This window comes from Mytilus galloprovincialis, chromosome 14 (genome assembly GCF_965363235.1).
Source record: "Mytilus galloprovincialis chromosome 14, xbMytGall1.hap1.1, whole genome shotgun sequence".
In the NCBI taxonomy this organism is placed as follows: Eukaryota; Metazoa; Mollusca; class Bivalvia; order Mytilida; family Mytilidae; genus Mytilus; species Mytilus galloprovincialis.
In genome coordinates, this window is record NC_134851.1 from 12,999,433 (window position 1) to 13,005,590 (window position 6,158).

Here is a 6,158-nt window from a genome sequence, read left to right on the forward strand (position 1 = left end):
CGTTTCGTTTACATAAGACTCATCAGTGACGCTCAGATCAAAATAGTTAAAAAGCCAAACAAATACAAAGTTGAAGAGCATTGAGAACCATAAAATCCAAAAAGTTGTGCCAAATACGGCTAAGGTAGTCCACTCCTGGGGATAAGGAAATCCTTACTTTTTCGAATAATTCAAAGTTTTGTAAACAGAAAATTTATAAAAATGACCATATTACTGACATTCATGTCAACACCGAAGTGATGACTACTGGGCTGGTGATACCCTCGGGGACGAAACGTCCACCAGCAGTGGCATCGACCCAGTGATGTGAATAGTTATCAAAAGTACCAGGATTATAATTGTACACGCCAGACGCGCGTTTCGTCTACATAAGACTCATCAATGACGCTTAGATCAAAATAGTTAAAAAGCCAAACAAATACAAAGTTAAAGAGCATTGAGGACCCAAAAATCCAAAAAGTTGTGCCAAATACAGCTAAGGTAATCTACTCCTGGGGTAAGAAAATCCTTAGTTTTTCGAAAACTTCAAGGTTTTGAAAACAGAAAATTTATAAAAATGACCATATTATTGATATTCATGTCAACACCGAAGTGCTGACTACTGGGCTGGTGATACCCTCGGGGACGAAACGTCAACCAGCAGTGGCATCGACCCAGTGATGTGAATATTTATCAAAAGTACCAGGATTATAATTGTACACGCCAGACGCGCGTTTCGTCTACATAAGACTCATCAGTGACGCTCGGATCACAATAGTTAAAAAGCCAAACAAATACAAAGTTGAAAAGCATTGAGGACCCAAAAATCCAAAAATTTGTGCCAAACACGGCTAAGGTAATCTACTCCTGGGGTAAGAAAATCCTTAGTTTTTCGAAAAATTCAAAGTTTTGTAAACAAAAAATTTATAAAAATGACCATATTATTGATATTCATGTCAACACCGAAGTGCTGACTACTGGGCTGGTGATACCCTCGGGGACGAAACGTCCACCAGCAGTGGTGTTAATAGTTATCAAAAGTACCAGGATTATAATTGCATACGCCAGACGCGCGTTTCGTTTACATAAGACTCATCAGTGACGCTCAGATCAAAATAGTTAAAAAGCCAAACAAATACAAAGTTGAAGAGCATTGAGAACCATAAAATCCAAAAAGTTGTGCCAAATACGGCTAAGGTAGTCCACTCCTGGGGATAAGGAAATCCTTACTTTTTCGAATAATTCAAAGTTTTGTAAACAGAAAATTTATAAAAATGACCATATTACTGACATTCATGTCAACATCGAAGTGATGACTACTGGGCTGGTGATACCCTCGGGGACGAAACGTCCACCAGCAGTGGCATCGACCCAGTGGTGTGAATAGTTATCAAAAGTACCAGGATTATAATTGTACACGCCAGACGCGCGTTTCGTCTACATAAGACTCATCAGTGACGCTCAGATCACAATAGTTAAAAAGCCAAACAAATACAAAGTTAAAGAGCATTGAGGACCCAAAAATCCAAAAAGTTGTGCCAAATACAGCTAAGGTAATCTACTCCTGGGGTAAGAAAATCCTTAGTTTTTCGAAAACTTCAAGGTTTTGTAAACAGAAATTTTATAAAAATGACCATATTATTGATATTCATGTCAACACCGAAGTGCTGACTACTGGGCTGATGATACCCTCGGGGACGAAACGTCAACCAGCAGTGGCATCGACCCAGTGGTGTAAATAGTTATGAAAAGTACCAGGATTATAATTGTATACGCCAGACGCGCGTTTCGTCTACATAAGACTCATCAATGACGCTTAGATCAAAATAGTTAAAAAGCCAAACAAATACAAAGTTAAAGAGCATTGAGGACCTAAAAATTCAAAAAGTTGTGCCAAATACGGCTAAGGTAATCCACTCTTGGGGTAAGAACATCCTTACTTTTTCGAATAATTCAAAGTTTTGTAAACAGAAAATTTATAAAAATGACCATATTATTGATATTCATGTCAACACCGAAGTGCTGACTACTGGGCTGGTGATACCCTCGGGGACGAAACGTCAACCAGCAGTGGCATCGACCCAGTGATGTGAATAGTTATCAAAAGTACCAGGATTATAATTGTACACTAAGGTTATCTACTCCTGGGGTAAGAAAATCCTTAGTTTTTCGAAAACTTCAAGGTTTTGTAAACAGAAAATTTATAAAAATGACCATATTATTGATATTCATGTCAACACCGAAGTGCTGACTACTGAGCTGGTGATACCCTCGGGACGAAACGTCAACCAGCAGTGGCATCGACCCAGTGGTGTAAATAGTTATGAAAAGTACCAAGATTATAATTGTATACGCCAGACGCGCGTTTCGTCTACATAAGACTCATCAGTGACGCTTAGATCAAAATAGTTTAAAAGCCAAACAAATACAAAGTTAAAGAGCATTGAGGACCTAAAAATCCAAAAAGTTGTGCCAAATACGGCTAAGGTAATCTACTCCTGGGGTGAGAACATCCTTACTTTTTCGAATAATTCAAAGTTTTGTAAACAGAAAATTTATAAAAATGACCATATTATTGATATTCATGTCAACACCGAAGTGCTGACTACTGGGCTGGTGATACCCTCGGGGACGAAACGTCCACCAGCAGTGGCATCGACCCAGTGGTGTGAATAGTTATCAAAAGTACCAGGATTATAATTGTACACGCCAGACGCGCGTTTCGTCTACATAAGACTCATCAGTGACGCTCGGATCACAATAGTTAAAAAGCCAAACAAATACAAAGTTGAAGAGCATTGAGGACCCAAAAATCCAAAAAGTTGTGCCAAACACGGCTAAGGTAATCTACTCCTGGGGTAAGAAAATCCTTAGTTTTTCGTAAAATTCAAAGTTTTGTAAACAGAAAATTTATAAAAATGACCATATTATTGATATTCATGTCAACACCGAAGTGCTGACTACTGGGCTGGTGATACCTTTACGATTCAAATATGATGTGATGGTATAGATAAACCTTGCAGCTGAGTAACTATTGACAAAAGCATGCTACATTTAAGAAAAAATAGTGTAAAGATTTTACCTATATCTACCGTCGCCATATTGGGATAATTGTAATTGCAGTTACTATTATCTCTTTAATACCAGTGAATTAGTGAGTTATAATTTTCAATTTGCATTTATTACTTCTTCGCTTATTTGCTTGAATTTATGCATGTTTGCCTAGCTCGTACAATAAGAATGTGCTCTTGTTGTATTATATGCTTATAATTTTATATTTGATTTTTATATTAAATATCAAGACAGTTGAGAGATTATACAGTGCTCTTGTTTACGTTGTTGAATCCTACATATTATGCCCGACCGTAAATAACATTTCTTATATGTCCAAATAGAGTTATTATAGTTATACATTGTACAAGCATATATAGTTATACAAGGCTTGAATCAAAGCTGAGTTGCTATTTAAAAAAAACCATCAACATATGATGTGCTATTACTATTGGTATAGGTTATTCAGAAAGCTCCCTAAAACTCATTTATCGTTGTGTTTTTCAGTATATAATATATATATACACAACAGAAACTGAACTTCTATAACATCAGTATAACATGCTACGAATGAACTTAATACGATCAGAACATCAACCGTTATTCATAAAATGACAAAACTATCACTAAAGAAAATCTGCGACCAATAAATAAACATATTGATAATTTATAATCAGTTTATCAGTGGATGTATTGTGTTTGTATGATGATATTAAATATATTAATAACATGGATAATACAACTTATGAAGTGATATAGTCCTAAACAAATCTTACTGAGAGGATATAATAGAAGGATAACAGCTCCATTATAACAAAGCTTTTACAAAAATGAAAAATGTGATTGTCCAAGATTGAAACGTATTACCAAAGAGTAATGCCTTCTTAGCTAGTTCACTTAAATTGACTTTTAGGTTGTGAAAAATATGGCACCTACGGCACCGCCGGAAGTTCTGTTGAGACCATCGCATGTCTACCCTTAGAGGCCGGTACTGAATTGGTACCAGTTCGAGCTTGAAGGTTTTATGATACATAGTATGGACTATGTATTCAGCGTGCATATAGATGTATAAGTACCCGGCCATGTCCACTTGTATTTTTTGTCTATCTGATGAGTTAAGCCTTTTTCAACTGATTTTTATAATTCGTTCTTATGTTGTACTGTTATACCACTGTGCCAGGTTAGGAGAGGGTTGGGATCCCGCTAACATGTTTAACCCCGCCACATTATTTATTAATGTGACTATCCCAAGTCAGGAGTCTGTAATTCAGTGGTTGTTGTTTGTTTATGTGTTACAAATTTGTTTTTCGTTCAATTTTTTACATAAATAAGGCCGTTAATTTTCTCGTTTGAATTGTTTTACATTGTTCTATCGGGGCCTTTTATAGCTCACAATGCGGTATGGGCTTTGTTCATTGTTGAAGGTCGTACGGTGATCTATAGTTGTTTATGTTTGTGTCATTTTGGTATTTTGTGGATATTTGTCTCATTGGCAATCATGCCACATCTTCTTTTTTATATATAGAGTTTTATTATATAGAAATAGTTAATCTTTACTACCCTGAAACCCGGGGGTGATTCGAATAGTACCCGAAGTATTTTGGGAACATAACCCTCGTTCTTTTAAGGCTAAACCTATAGCAACTTCAACTTGAGCATCCATTGCTACCAACGATGCAAAGATTGTTCAGTTAAATCAATCATGTCGGGATGTCGGGATATGGCATGCTTAAGGAGTTAAGATCGTTTCCTGTTATTGTTCTTCGGGTCATATTCGGTTTTGTCTCTCATGCGGTACCGCAGGGAGTTCTGTTGAGATCATACCATATCTAGCTTGAGTGACCGGTTCTGAATTGGTACCATTTCGAGCTTGACTGTTTAATGATACACGTTACTCCCTCTAAACCAGGGATTGATGCGAATAAGTCCCGACGTATTTGGAAATCATAACCCTCGTTTTCTTTAGGCTGAACATTGAGGAACTTGCAGCACCCACTGAAAAGGACCGAAAAACGGACAACGATTTTCGGCCAATTTCCTGAAGAAAAAACATGAATTCAAAGAAGTATTTCTAAGTAATTCTTTGACTGAATGCCCTAAATTTCAGTTCTTTACACCTTTGAAATGTCTGCCGTTCATCTATAATGAAATTGATTTGATCAATGACAATGTTGTTTAAAGCTGTGGTTATTTTGTTTTAAATAGATGTGTAAAAACGGCGAATATGTGTCCCCCATTGACAAAAATCAGGAAATTTCAAACACCTTTTAGTCTAACTTGGTTCAGATAATTATATTCAAACAAACACGTTTTCAAGCTTAAAAATATTTTGCATTTGAAGTTATCTTCATATAGAAATATCAGTTTACCTCAAAAACATTTAGACCTGAACATAAACTGTACAAAACATGAAAAGATGTGGCAAAATGATCACCCCACTCTATGTAGATATAAAAAGATACCAGAATCAAAATGATGTTCGCCAGACACGAGTTTTAGTCTACAAGAAAAGTATCAGTGACGCTCGAATGAAAAAAGTTAAAATAATTAATACATTACAAAGTTAAGGAATCTACTCTTTGGGTAGACAATCCTTAGCTTTTCGAACAGTTCGAAGTTTATGATAGGACAGTGACTCAAATAAAGAAACCAAATAGAAACAACTCGATGTCAGAATACCGTTATAAATGATGACCGTGCTTGAAAGTCACATATATTTTAGCCGCTCTTTCTGCCGTGTCCTGTATTTAGATAACAACAACGAACATAAGCTTTCACGAGTGAATTTAATAGTATTGCATGCAATTTTAGCGCACGAAATAGTAAATAGAAAGCATCTCTCTGATATTCAGGAAAATCTAATAGTTGAATTCGAATGTCAAACGGCCTATATTAAATGTATTGACTCCGGAATCATTGACAATTTATCCGGAATTTTTGAGAACGCAAACCAATAGTGTGCTTTTGAAATGTGATCTATAAGCATAAATTTATATTGCGAAAGGTTAGGGCAATTTGCATAAATCGTCCGGTTAGTAGAAATTAGGATTTGCCAAAGGGTTATAATCGGAAAAAAATATGTACATTCCCAAATGATAAATAAAACAGTCGAGCTTTAAAATAATTAT